At 44.2% G+C, this 15,110-nt stretch overlaps 1 pseudogene; it reads right to left on the bottom strand.

The window, feature by feature from the left end:
* Positions 1-7,101: 7,101 nt before the first annotated feature.
* LOC141551600 (transcription elongation factor A protein 1 pseudogene) lies at positions 7,102-7,902 on the bottom strand (annotated as a pseudogene).
* Between the last annotated feature and the right edge of the window lie 7,208 nt (positions 7,903-15,110).

Below are 15,110 nucleotides of genomic sequence, written 5' to 3'. Positions count from 1 at the left end.
AATCATTATTTCAATCTGCAGCTTTTATTTATGCTCTGTACAATGATTCCCATTTTTATTGAATTATGGGCAGTAAAAGAAATGTTTACTACTCTTGCATTTATTTCCTTTATTTGCAACATATCTTAGGCTCTTATGCATTGCCAATTTTTATAAAAGTTGTACGTGGTTGTGAGGAGTTGGTATATTTTGTGGCAGTATAAGTTGTTAGGATTTCAAAAAGTCTTTTGGTTCCACTTGCTCCAGCAATGTTTTCAATAATCTTTTTTGCTTTTGCTTGATTTTGTATTGATTTTATCTGGAACTTAGAGAGGGACCTTAAGGTTCCTTCTTATTGTTGAGTTACTATCTACATGTTTTAATTTAGCTATTTTTCTTTTTAAATTGAGTGTATATGTTTTATATAGATATCTATTTGTCGTTTATTATTCCCTTTATGCACAGTGCAATTGTTTCCTTCTTCTTATGGTGTGAATAATTATGTTTTGATCGGTCTGATAGCTAAGTTTCAATTCCAACTTTGGGAAAATCAACTGATCTGTGGTCAATTTTTCTTCTCGTCTCGTATTTCCATTTTGTTCATGTCTTTGCTATTTAAGTATGTTTCATATAGACAAAAATTTAGGTTTTTTTAATGTCTTATCCACACTTTATTGTTGTTGGATTGTTTCAATGATTTGCATTGACATCTGGGCAAGTTAAATTTATACTTTTATTTATTTGCGTGTAATATTTTTTCCTGAATTAGGATTTTGAAAAATCTCCCGATGAAAAGATAGTATATATCTCTTCAGTTAATTTTGTTTAATATATATTGAGGTATCTGAGGTAGGAAAAAGGAATGTGATATATTATCATCCTATGACATATTATATTATATTATATTGCTATGTTATATGTTATGTTATATTAGGTAACATTACATTACATTATTTTGTGTCATTTTATATTCTATTATTCTATTTTATTATATGTTATTTCATCATTGTATAAGAAATTATATGATATATGATATATTATGTTATATAAAATTATATTGTTATATAATATTATATGTTATATTATATTATTATATGATATATTGCCATTCTGTAAGAAATGATCGTGGATCACAGCATAGCATTTTCATTCTTTTTCTGGTTGCATGCTAGCATTTTATTTTCCTATCATCCTATGACATGTTATATTATATTGCAATATATTGTATTATACTGTTAAGTTATAAGTTATGTTATATTATGTTACATTATATTACATGACATTATTTTGTTTTATTTTGTATTCTATTATTCTATTTTATTAAATGTAATATCATCATTGTATAAGAAATTCTATGATAGATTATATATTCTGTTATATAAAATTATTGTTAAATATCATATAATATATGTTATATCCTATTATTATATGATATTGCCATTCTGTAAGAAATGATCGTGGATCACAGCATAGCATTTTCTTTCTTTTTGTGGTTGCATGGTGGCATTTTATTTTCTTTCTCAGTTTGGTTGGTTTTGATTTGATTTCTTTTGGGCAGTGAGATGATTTAATGCATATGTGTGCATATCTTGGATTTAACATCCACTTCACAATATGTTTCATATATATTGCTTAACTGGTCATATGTGGAGGGAGTGAGGGGAAAGGGAAGAAATTGAAACACAAGGTTTTGCAAGGGTTCATGTGGCAAAATTGTCTGTGCATAGAGGCATTGTGGGCCTCCTATCCACCAGACCAAAGCATAACATTGACAGGCAGGACCAATAAGAGAAAAGAGATTCTTTTTCCCCTAGATGGTCCTCTCCTCAGAGCAGAACATCATTAGCCAAGGCGGATTGAGTCCGAACTTGCCCATCTGCTCTACTGTCCATTGCACTGGGTAAGCCCTCCTCACTCTCCCTCATTCCCTGCAGTTGGAGTCCAAAGGAATGCTTCTTTGCTGGCTGCCCTTGACATGTGTGAGTGTCTCCTTGTGTCTGTGAGTGGGTGAGTGTGAGTGGGTGTGCATCTGAGCATGGCTGCATGGCAGGATGTGTCTGTGTGTGCTTCTGTGAGCTTCTCAATGTTCTAGGTCTCCAAGGGGCTGCTCATTCCAAGAAGAGGGAATCCCAGGAAAAGTCTGGGATGAGGAAAGAGGGGTCCTGGCCACTGTCATTCTTGGGAGACAAAGGTGTCTTCTCCAAAATTCTTGGATCCTGGGGCGAAACTTCCGAGACTGTCTCTGTGAGAGACGTCCAGATTTCCTGTTGCAGACTTTGGGCTTCTTGGGCTCCAGGGGCAGGATGCATTGGCTGGGAGGGCCCAGAGGGGAGACAGTCGCTCCTGGTCCCCTGGGGGTTTTCTGAGAGGCAGCAGGATGCCTCCAGTAGGGAGAAGAGAGCCTCCTCGGGACTGGGCTCATGAGGCATGGCAAGTGGAGAAGTGGGGGGCCCCATGGCCACATCTTCCAAGCTTGGCAGACTCCTGCTGTGGCTGCTGCTGGGAGGGGAGTAAAAGAAAGAGTGCAAGGATGGCTGGGGCTGCTGGGGGGCACTCCAGAGGACAGGGATCCCGCTCCTGTTTTCCAGGATAGGAGCCTCTTGCACACCCAGCAGGTGGCCAGGGCCCTCAGAAGCTGCTTGTGAGAAGGTGGAGGGGCTGCACGCTGCAGCTGTAACAAGCGGGTCCTGGGCTTCTCCATCGGACCTCCCTGAACCCGTTGCCTGGCTGCCTGAAGGAGCAGGAGATGAACGTCTCCTCTTGGGAGCTCCCTCAGCCAGGGCTGCCTCTTCCAGCTCTATTTGCCTCAGAAGGAGCCAGATTTGCTCTTCAACACTTGGCTCTCCGTGGGCTCCAGGGACAGGGTGCAGAGGTAGAGATGGGCGGCTGTCCCCACCGCTGTCCTGGGAGGGTTCTGCCGGCAATGTGGGCTCCTGCAGGAGGTCGAGCAGACCCTCTAGACCGAAGCCATAAGACGCGGCAAGTGGAGCAGTGGAGGTCTGCAGGCTGCTGGGAGTGCAGTCCAAGCCCCAGTGCAGGGGCTGCTGGGGCTGCTGCATGGCCCAGCAGGCCGCGGGGATCGCGCTGTTCCCCCCCTGCACAGCGGCCTCTTCTGTTCCCAGCAGGCCGCCAGGGCGCTCAGCAGCTGCTGCTGGGGAGGCTTTGGCGCTGGCTTCTGGAGCCGGCAGCCGCTGGGCCTGGGCTGCTCGCTGGGGCCTCGCTGAGGACATGGCGGGGCTGCCTGAAGGCCCAGGAGACAGACGCCTCTTCTTGGGGGCCCTTTCCCCCGGGGCTGCAGCTTCCGAGTCCGTCAGGGTGCCGCCAGGCCAGATTTCCCGGTCCCGGGCCTGGCGCTCTTGGGGCACTGGCCGTTGGCCGGCGGGGTCCGGAGCCGCCTCTGAGGAGGGGGCGGCGGCGGCTGGTCCCGGCGGCTGCCCGGCGCTCAAGGCTCCTGCCGAGGGCGCGTCTGTGCGGAAGGCCCTGGCATAGGGATTGTGCTCGATTTTGAGGCGGATGAGCTCCCGGTTGCGATAAGCAGTCACGGCAATGAACTCGGTCTCGGGGAAGCTGAAGACGTGGCTCCGGGAGGGGGCGCCCGGCGCTTCCTGGTCTCCACAGGCGACTTCTTCCACGTGGAGCCGGGGCCGGTACCGGTGCTGAGACCGGAGCCGGAGGGCGCGCGGCGCGCTCCGGCCAGCGGGCTCCTCGTTGCTGAGCTTGAGCATTTTAAAGGCGATCTCGCGCCCCATCCAGTGCGCGCCCGTGTTGGGGGAGTCTGGGTGCGCATACACCTGGTTCCCGGGAACGTGGCTCTCTTCGACTCCACCCGGAGCCCACCCGGCCTCCTCATAGCGCCAGTGATGCTGGTCGACGCGCACCATGTCCACAGAGACGCGGTAGCGGGCCCGGGGCTCCATGCCCCGGATGTGGTAAGCCAGGAAGGGGAACATGGCCCGGCCCGGCCTGCTGAGGCGCATTTCGTTCTGCTGCCGATGGAACGTGAGCCACAGGGAATGGTTGCAGAGGACGACCTGGAGCGTTCCGGAGCAAGCGGCGCCGCAGTTCTCCAGGGGAGGCTGCTGGTGCCCCGCCGCCGAGGGCTGCTTCGGGGAGGAGGGATGGACCCAGACAGGAGAAGGGCCGGGATCCGCGCCCTGCGGGGCGTCAAGAGCACAGCCCATCGGGGGCTGGTTCTCAGCTCCGACGCCTTCCATGTGGGGCCCCCGGGAGGGGCGGTCCTGCCCGGCGGCACTGGGGCCTGGGGCCTTCTCGGCCAAGGGCATGGCCGCCTGAGGGCCTAGAGGGGCTGCGGGAGTGAGCATCGCTGCTGGACTGGCCACGTCCTCCTTAGGGCCGGTCTGTAGTGTTCTCTTGTCCGTCAATTAAAATCCTTCTCTGGGAGGAGGTTTCTTTTCTTGAAATCCTTTTCTCCCCGAGCAGGCTTCTTCTGGAGCCTCCAGCCAGAGCAGAGGTTGAATCTGGAATCCTCTTCTTCCTCAATCCTGGCTCTGAATCTCCTCGAGCTTCCCTGAAGTTCTCCTGGGAAGTCTTGTCCTTAACCCACTCCAGACTGCTTCCTTACCAACTTTTATCCTCCCAGAGAATGGGATTGTGGGTACTCCCAGGGGCCTGTGGGAACTCCTACAACCAATGAGCTGGCTCCTTTTAAAGGGCTAAACTCCTTTTCACAAGTCTAAAGGTGTAAACTCCTTTTCAAGGTGTGAACTAAAGATGTGAACCCTGAGCTAGAGAATTGTTAAGGACTGACTTAGCACCTACTAAGGACCTAACATCTCCCTTTTCTTTTGATTTAGAACATAGGATGGTCATGACTTTGAAACCTAAATCCATCAATATGGGAGGTATTACCTATAATTACAGAAATTACATGAAGGCATAGTATTATGACACATGCTAGAAGTGATGTAACAAATAACATGATTAAATAATCATCAATTGAGAATTTATACATGTCCATAAGCCCATTGTCCATTAGTTCATGTGCCAGAAATCCAATAAATTCCTGCAAGTTTTAAAATCCTACAATAGTCTCATCTTCTTTTTCTTTCATCTAACATTACTAAAGCCACTTGGATGAAATTGTAGGTATGAAGTGTATCTTTGGAAATTAAGTTTGGTTTGGAATTGTAGTGTTCACTTAATTCCTCTCCCTACTAATTCCCATTCCTCTAGATCCAATTCTTTTTCCAGAGAAAAACAAGGACATATGACCTGCACAGTTTTTAAAAGTTCAGTGATCTCCTAAAATCACAAGCTTTTCATAACCTTGTCAATGCTCTCTAAACAGTTTCCTTGAACAGAAACAGAAGGCTGTTTTCTAAAAATGGGCCCCATTGTGCTGAAATTCTAATTGAGCTCTTTAAGAAAGTTTCCTTGTTACTCATGCTGATTTCTGGGTCAGTTCCTCAGATCTCCCAGGCGATCAGTCAGTCAATAAGCATTTGTTATGTGCTTAGTACCTGCCAGAGACATTGCCAAGAATTCCCCCACCAATTATCTACACTCAAACTTTCAAGAGGGTTAATAATGAAGGGGGTAATTGATGTAAAAAGGAGGTGTTTGTGATACATATCAGGCTGCCTGAGCTCTGGACCCTATAATCTAATCTTAGAATGAGTCTCTTTGAAGTTCTTGAGTTCTATGGAACTTGTTGCTAGCTTCTGATCTGCTCCCCACTCCTGCAGGTGGCTGTACAAAAATTATCTGCAGGTTCTGGCCCTGTTGTTTGGTGTGGAGTAGATCTACAGAGACCCTTGACTCTTCCCTAACATTACCCAGTTGTTTCACATCTACAACACCTACTATAAGGATTCCAGGACATTGGAGAGCTCCCTGCAGTGGCTGTCAGGTCAGGGCCTGACCTCCACTCCAAATTTTAGCTGTGAGAGGCAATAGCTATTATTGGAGGAGCCATGTCTGCTCTTTCTGTCCAGATAGGGACACAACTGGAGCTCTACAGATTCCCACAGATAAGAGTCTGTGACAACTTGTACCCCTTTTTTTAAAGGAAACATGTCCAAAATCAAACAGGATAAAGGGAAGAAACCATACTTTTATTTTGTGGTGTCTATGTGCTATACGTGTTCTAAGAGCTTTAAAATACAGCATTTGACCTTTAGAAGTATGTTGGGAGGTAAGTGCCGTTATTATTCTTCCTTTCACTGTTCAAAAAATTGTAGCTGAGAGAAATTAATTGACTTGCCCAAAAATCACACAGAAAACAAGATTAAGGATTTTTTGAAGTTTAAATTTAAATTTTTTAAATTTAAATTTAAAATTTGAATTTAAAATCTGCTACCAAACAAAGAAAAAAGGACAATTGATCACTTTTAACAACAATTTATTTAAAATCAATTTCCCCCATGGAAGATCTATTAAGAGCAGTAATTTAGAGTTGAGAAGTACAAGAATTGCAATTGGTCACAGCTAGTCACAGATGCAAAAGGATATCTAATCACTAACGCTTATTAACAGTCCTTATGATCAAAGAGAAAGACTCATTGAAAATGGTATCTACAAACTAGATCAGCTGTCCAAATATGATTTCTTTACCACACTACATTTGGCAATCCCAAAATTACACTAATCTTTCTTCTCCTTTAATAAAGTAGGAACATGGCAGTACAGAAACAAATGCAAATTCCACTTTCACATGAACAGAGTTTTTGTGTACGTTTCAGATTAAAAAAAAAAAAAGTTAAAGTTCATTTCCCATTTGGAAGAAAAAGAAATAAGTTACCAATAGTTGAAATTGATAAAACTTTAATGTTGACTTCGTTATCAAAATGGGAAAAAAAAAAAGTTTTAAACATACACCATACACTATCTGACCTAACACTGACTCTCTAAGAATGTTTTCAAGAGAATACAAAAACAAAAACTATAACTAACCCCGAGGATTTTTTATGCTTTACAAAATCTCATTTGCAGGGAAACTAGATTCTTGACTTAGTTTTTAAAGCTAATTCAAAATCTTCCTTTGTAAGTGTCCAGGTATCTGGCGAATTTCTTCTTCTAAACCAACTTCCATCTATTTCCACATTCGTTACAGAAAACATATGTTGTCATAGGTTCATAAGGACTTAGGGTGTGAAACTGGGTCTAGGTACCGTTCTTCTTGTTACATTTGCCACATCGAAATAGGTCCGTTTGGGTCCCACCCGTCTGGGCCATTTGATGTATTCTAATAGCTTCTTTGGTCAGGTTTCTGCGTATCTCTTTAAGTTCCTCACTAGCCATTTCGACTGCAGTCATTCTAGCAAAGGAATCTGGAGGTATGTTCCCACACAGTACGTTTTTCCTTAAGTTTGGCTTCTTTGCATCCTTGAGATTTGCTGTTCTCCTTCGTAGACTGTTTTGATACTTCATGTCCCTGCTCCGTAACTCCTGATATACAGCTTCCTCAATCTGAGCGCCCAGTTCTTCTACATCGGCGCCAATAGCGAAGTAGTCACCTCCAGTTCTGAGGGCTGCAGCAAGCAACTCTCGGCACTTGATTGGAACCGAACCTGAAGTGCTTGGTGCCTGGGGGAAAGCTTTAATGAAGGAATCAGAAGCCTTTGTCTCTTCCTTTGCTTTGCTCCTGCAGCTCCTTTCTCGTTTTGCCTCAGGCCTGCATTGGGAAGAGTGAGCAGGTCCCTTTTTTGGTTTCTTCAGTCTTGGAGGCCCGGAGACCGACTTCTTCCAGCGTGTGACCAGAGACTTGGCTAATGATGTGACTTCTTCATCTGTGCTCTGCTTGCGCACAGTATTTACCGATATTCCAATTTTTGTGGACCTCAATAATTCCAGAGTCATGGGAACGTCTTGAAGTTCCTTTAGTAAATCCAGTGCCCCGGCCGCGTTCTTGTTCTGCACCATCTTATCTATCTTCTTGGCTGTGGGAAGGATCTCCACCTCCATGGCTCGGGTGCTTTTCCAACCCCACTCTCGCCCACACCTCGAGGGGATGGGACACGGGACAAGCGGGAGCAAGAGGGTGATGTCAGAAGAGAAAGCATGGGAGAGGTGCAGCAGTCCCAGGATGTCAAGAAGAGACACCCACCGAGAACCAAGGCCCAGGGCCCTCTCAGCCACAAATAAAGACCGGGCTTGGGGACTGCTCCTCTAAGACGCGGGGGACTGCTCCTCCCAGGCAAAGACAGCGGATGGAGCGGGCTGGACTTTGGAGAAGTATACTTGAAGGTACTGTCTTCTTGCTTCCTTTCCTGGAAAGGGACTGAGATTGCTGCCCCCAGCCTGCATGTCTTTCTCTAGAATCAACCATACTGGTGATGTCTTCTCTCTGGAAAGGCCCACTAGACTGTGAGGTAAAGGGTAGAGGGCATCAGGAGTTTCCCTCAATTTTGATAAACAATGGAAGGGTTTTGTGGGTATTATGGGATTTGATTGGGATCAGTTAAAGGGCAAAAGGAAAGTCAACATAGATGAATCCTGATTTGGAAGTAGCCCCAAAACATTTCTTTCATTTTATTATTCTTTTGAATTTATGGGCTAACATGGTATCAAGAAAGGATAGTTGCTCGTGAATCTGTCAGTCATTTATGCATACCTTGCTAATCATGGAAAATAAATAAATCACAAGTCATCATTTGTTGGAATACACTGGAGTCACCTGACAGTGGCTGCTGGAATACATCTCTTATGACAGGATGATACAAGGAGACTGAGAGGCAGTTGTTCTGTGACCTCTCTGACTGAGAGGCCACTGCATTGTATGACCTCTTAAATACTCTATTACAATTTAATCCATTCATCATACTCAGTATAAGCCTATCATATCACCAGGAAACCATTATATGTCATAAAATTAATTCAATCATACTTTACTAGAGAACTATTTATCACCATGCTAAACTAGATACCCATCTTCTTCTGAATGTTAACTCCTTTTGTAAGAATCTTTGTTTCAAGTACACTTCTCCAGAGTTCTGGCCCATTCCAATCATCTTGTGTCCTATATCCTTCCCAGCCACTTTTTCTGTGGCCTTGAATAGGCTCCTATTTTGGGAAACTAGACACACAGTCCTCCGCTTAAACAGAGACAATAAGAGAGACAAAGAGGGCCACCAAGAGAGGCAGAGAGAGACCCTGAGAGGGAGGGAGGAAAGAACAGAGGAAATCTGGGAACACTAAGCACCACCTTCTCAGCTGCCAGAGTTTGAGGCTTACTGATTGCCATTGTTCCATTTGCTCTTCAAAGCAAGCTTCTGAGGCAGGGGCTACTTTCCCGGCACTGGCCAGATGAGGAAAGTGAGGTGCACGGCAGTTAAGAGGTCAGTCAAGGCTGGGTCCTCCCTGAATGCATTGTCTTTTTTGTGAGGCTCTGAAATCTCCGTGGAGTTGGGCCTGGCACGTGGGACAGGAGTTACTCAAAAATCCTACCTTCCCCCCCCTCAGGATAGTCTTCCCTTGGTTGCCAGTGCCACCTGCTGTCCCATTGTAGTATGTGGAAGTGACACAGATGGCAAAGCTCATCCCTAGCCAGAATGAAACCAAGAATACTCGAAAGAGTAACACGAACAAAGCCAGGAGAGTTTTGGCAAGGACATTTTATTGAAGTGTAGCACAATTTCTGCTAGCATTCCCCCACCCGTGCCCCCTCCCCTCGCCTCCCAGAGGCATCTCAGATAAACAATGGCTTTTTATGGCAAGCAAAGCAAAGCCTGAAAGGGGAAGGGAAAAGTCCGAAAATGTGGCTCCGCTCTCAAGGCAACTCGCAAAAGCCCATCGCCAAGGCCTTTGCCCTTCTGCCAAGTTCCCGGGCAGGGCCGCCTTCCCTTCTGCCTTGTGCGGGCACGACGGTTTTCCTCAGCATCTTGCCCCCTGCCCTTGGAGATCTGTCAGCCTCTAGAATCCGTGCGTTCACTGGCAGGCTGGGCAATGCCCCAGGCATCGGGAAGTGGAGCCGGGCCTTCCCCAGCTCCGGCCAAGGTCCGGATCGGAAGAGCAGCTGGGCCACAGCTCCAGCTCCTCCCGTACAGCCCCGAGGCAAGGCCTCCCGTGGCACCTCTGGCGCTCGGCTGCGAGCTCGGGACGTCGAAAGGCCGATTACAAATCTTGCCATTGTGCTGGGACGAACCGCGGGGAGGAAGGAGGCGCAAGGGCCCCTCCCTACAAAAGCCCTTCAGCGGCCCTGCTTTGTACTTGACCGGATCCTGCCGCGGCCTCCCCGTCTTCGAGTTCGGAGCCGGGGAAGAACGCTCGCGGATCTCGGCCTTCGGGTCTCCCTTCCCACTCCCGCTGCCCTCCCAGCTCCCTCGGCTCCGCACCTAGGTGGCCGCTGTGTCTCCGCATCCTGCGCCTCCTGTGAAGGCGGCAGCCACCAGGGGCATTCTCCGTTCTTGCCCTTGGCCTGGGAAAGAGAAAAAGGGGGGATGAAGCACGTGAGCAAACTTACAGGCTGCGGATCTCAAGAGGGGAACAAACCCCCGGGGCGACCATCGTCTTTTTTTTTTCTTTATGCAATATAATTTATATTATATTCATAATATAATATAGTATAATATAATAATAATATAATAAAAGCATAATCTTTCAACCAAAACAATGAATGCACATACACATACACACATGCATGTAAAAAAAAAAATGAAAGGGAATAACTTTCAGTTAGAATTTAGTGAAAATAAAGACGTAGCTCATAGAGCTTCTGAAATCTGTCCTGAACAGGGATTCTGATTAAGAACTCCTGCTGTAGCAGTTGAGCTCCTTGATGGCAGGGATACTGCTTCCTTCTATACCTCCAGCACACAGTAGGCGCTTAATAAATGCATATTGACTAATTAGAATAGGATCTGAGTGCTCATGCTTCCTAGTTGTGAACCTCAGTTTCCTCTTCTGTAAAGTGGGAACAACAGTGTTTGTTCTGTGCCCTCTAAGAGCAATGGAACCCTCGGCGAAAGGGCTTGAAAGTCTTCAGTCGTGTGGCTCCGTGAGCTGCTAACGTTATTTTTATTCTGTTTACATCAGTGACTGTGAATACCTCATGCTCGGACAGGACGCCCGATGTCACTCCTGCTTTTCCTGCCGTCACTGGGCTCACCCTATGTCAGGGCAGGAGAGTGACCCCGGCTGCCTCTGGGTTTGGCCCATGCTGGCTGTCTACACTGGGCTTTGCCAGGAGAGGGCTGCCCTCTGCTGGTTGTCTAAAGTCACTGCAGGACACTTGCAACCTGCTGGGGTTCACTCCCCCATCTTTCTGCTCAGGGGGCACTCTTACTTTTATTTTGTGGCCTGGGTTAGAAGCTGCTCCTAGTCTGGAGTTCCTAGTGGTCCCCCCCCCCCCCCGCAGTCCTTCCAGACCAGAGTCACTGGCAGCTTGTCTGTGGCCTCTTGTGTCCACCCAGAGCTTGACCTTGAGGTCTCTCCAAAAGCTGGTTTTCCACCAGTGGGAAAATACAAGAACCTTGGAGTGGGAGGACCTGAGTTCAAATGCTGACTCATTTTGGCAATAAACGCTAAAGAGCATTTATTGAGCACCTACTGTATGCTAGGAATCGGGATACAAAGAAAATGAATGAAACAAATAAATCTTATTCCCAAGGAGTTTGGATTTGGAGTCGTTCATCTCACTGGGCCTCAGTTTTCTTTTTTTTTTCTTTTTTTATTTTATTTTATTTTATTAATTTTATAATAATACATTTTTGACCGTACATATGCATGAGTAATTATTTATTTATTTATTTATTATTCATTTTTCCAAATTATCCCCTCCCTCCCTCCACTCCCTCCCCCCGATGGCAGGTAATCCCATACATTTTACATGTGTTACAATATAACCTAGATACAATATATGTGTGTAAATACCATTTTCTTGTTGCACATTAATTATTAGCTTCCGAAGGTATAGGTAACCTGGGTAGATAGAGAGTAGTGCTAACAATTTACATTCGCTTCCCAGTGTTCCTTCTCTGGGTATAGTTATTTCTGTCCATCATTGATCAACTGGAAGTGAGTTGGATCTTCTTTATGTTGAAAATATGCACTTCCATCAGAATACATCCTCATACAGTATTGTTGTTGAAGTGTATAGTGATCTTCTGGTTCTGTTCATTTCACTCAGCAACAGTTGATTTAAGTCAAGCCTCTCTGTATTCCTCCTGCTGGTCATTTCTGACAGAGCAATAATATTCCATACCCTTCATATACCACAATTTACCCAACCATTCTCCAGTTGGTGGACATCCATTCAACTTCCAGTTTCTAGCTACAACAAAAAGAGCTGCCACAAACATTTTGGCACATACAGGTCCCTTTCCGCTCTTTAGTATTTATTGGGATATAATCCCAATAACAGCAATGCTGGGTCAAAGGGTATGCACAGTTTGATAACTTTTTGGGCATAGTTCCAAATTGCTCTCCAGAATGGCTGGATTCTTTCACAACTCCAACAAGAATGTATCAGTGTCCCAGTTTTCCCACATCCCCTCCAACATTCATCATTATTTGTTCCTGTCATCTTAGCCAATCTGACAGGTGTGTAGTAGTATCTCAGAGTTGTCTTAATTTGCATTTCTCTGATCAATAGTGATTTGGAACACTCTTTCATATGAGTGGAAATAGTTTCAATTTCATCATCTGAGAATTGTTTGCTCATATCCCTTGACCATTTATCAATTGGAGAATGGTTTGATTTCCTATAAATCAGGGTCAGTTCTCTATATATTTTGGAAATGAGACCTTTGTCAGAATCTTTCCTTTTAAAAATATTTTCCCAATTTGTTACTTCCCTTCTAATCTTGTTTGCATTAGTATTGTTTGTACAGAAACTTTTTAGTTTGATGTAATCAAAATCTTCTATTTTGTGATCAATAATGATCTCTAATTCTCCTCTGGACCATTGTCTTTTCAAAGCAAATGAAGGCCACGTCCCTGGGGATCCTGGGCAATGACTTCCCCAAAGTTGAAAAAGAGCCCACCCATTGAACCCTTCCCTCCCTCCCCGATACTTCCCCAGTTCTCTCGATGCTCCCCCCCATACTCACCACCGCAGACAATGGAGACAGCCTCGCTATGATCACCGTAGCTGTGATGGGCCGGCTGGATCTCCACAAAATGGGGACCTCCCCTGGCCTACCGTGCTGGCCTACAAGACATAGCTCCTCCTTATTCTCCTTTACTTTTCTGAAGTTCATGAGAGGGGCAAGATGTGCTGATTGGAGTCCTGCTCCCTCCTCTTGCATCTTGATTTCTTTTGACGGATATTTTCATTTGGAAATTGAAAGAGCCCTAGATACCATTAATTTATAGGCTAAGAACAAAACAAAGAACCCTAAGAGATTTAGGAAGAAATTTTAAATTGTCCAAAAGAAGGAGAACTTAAATAGATGCTGTTCCCTTTGAAACCCTTGGAATTGTATGTAATAAGGATTTCCAATGCACGAGCAATGAAAGCGTCATTCGATTGGTTGAAATAATGAGTTTTTAAATAATCCACATAGACAAACAATATTTTCCCATGGATTAATAAAAACGTACTTCCCCCAAAACTGGAAATTACACTTGGAAATTCCAGTCAAATTTGGAGTCCTCACAAGTTTTCTAGGATTGTGAGGAGCTGAAATTTTAAACTATGCATTAAAATAACACGGTTTTTTATCAAGATAGGCTAGATTGGGGGGAAAAATCGAATAATGATTTTTCCTTTGAATAAGTAATTCCTCATTTTACTCTGACAAGAAAGGTAGGAGGGAATGTGGGAGGAAATCTAGCAATAAAGAATAAAGGAAAGAAGGAAGTATTAATTAAGCAAAAATTAATAGTTACCAGTGCCTTCCATTGTGCATTCAAAGGTATTAACTTATTTGATGGAAAAACAAACAAACAAACAAAACCTTTGAGGTAGACTTCAAAACTATACCAGAGAAAGGCAGAAAACAGTCATGGGAATGCCCCAGGGTCACAGAACTGGCAAATGTCTCACACCCTGAAGAATGCTTTCTTAATCTCAGTGAAGTAAGTGGCAGCAAATCTCCAGAGTGTAATGCTGACATATCTAAATTGGGTTAAATAAACCTTGTAAACTCTGTTTCAGGATAGTCTTTCCTTGACTCTTAGTCCTACTCTCATTCTCCATGGGAGAATGGTCAACTGGTCTCAACATGGGATCACAATCATGTAAATAAAAGCCATATGCACAAATGAAGGAAATGTTAATATAGTATCAATAATTTGGAATTACTTCCAAATTAACATGGATTGACTCTGCCTATTTAGCATACTGTCAGAAATATATACAGAAAACGCTGAAGCAGTAACCTCAGAGAATAATATTTGAAAAAATAGATTTTATTGAAATGCTTTTTCGTAATTTTGCTCATATAATTCCTGACTCTCCTTTGGTAGATATATTCCCGAATATTTTATACTATCGACCATTATTTGGAATGGAATTTCTCTTTGTATCTCTTGCTGTTGGATTGTGTTGGTAATGTATAAAAATGCTGAGGATTTATGTATATTCATTTTCTATCCTGCAACTTTGCTAAAACTCTGAATTATTTCTAATCCCTCTTTCTTCTTAAAGGCTTAAAGGAGTAGGCAATACTCCAGGGCTGGGCTCTCTTTCAAACTCTGCCTTCCTAACAATGAGTTCTGCCAGCAGTTTGAAAATGAAATGCCTCTGGAATCTTATAAAGAGGCATCGGCAAATGGCACACAGATAAGGAAGACAACCAAAAAGTGAATGAAGAAAAAAGAGATGAAAAAAGTAGAAGGGAAATACAGATAGCAAGTGAAGCGGCAGATAGGCCAGAAAGCAAGCAAACTAAAATGGAGACAGAAAAAAGCAAAACTAAATGGAGACAGAAAGGACTACACTTTCTTCTCAGCAGTTCATGGAACCTATACAAAAACTGACCATATATTAGGACATAAAACCCTCAAAATCAAATGCAGTAAGGCAGAAATAGTAAATGCATCCTTTGGAGACCACGATGCAATCAAAATTACATTCAATAAAAAGCCAGGGGAAAATAGAACAAAAAATAATGGGAAACAAAATCATCTCATACTAAAGAATGATTGGGTGAAACAGCAAATCATAAACATAATTAATAACTTCACCCAAGAAAATGACAATAATGAGACATCGTTCCAAAATGGATGGG

The sequence above is a fragment of the Sminthopsis crassicaudata genome, chromosome 1 (genome assembly GCF_048593235.1).
Source record: "Sminthopsis crassicaudata isolate SCR6 chromosome 1, ASM4859323v1, whole genome shotgun sequence".
Taxonomy (NCBI): Eukaryota; Metazoa; Chordata; class Mammalia; order Dasyuromorphia; family Dasyuridae; genus Sminthopsis; species Sminthopsis crassicaudata.
This window is presented reverse-complemented; position numbering and strand designations above follow the sequence as displayed.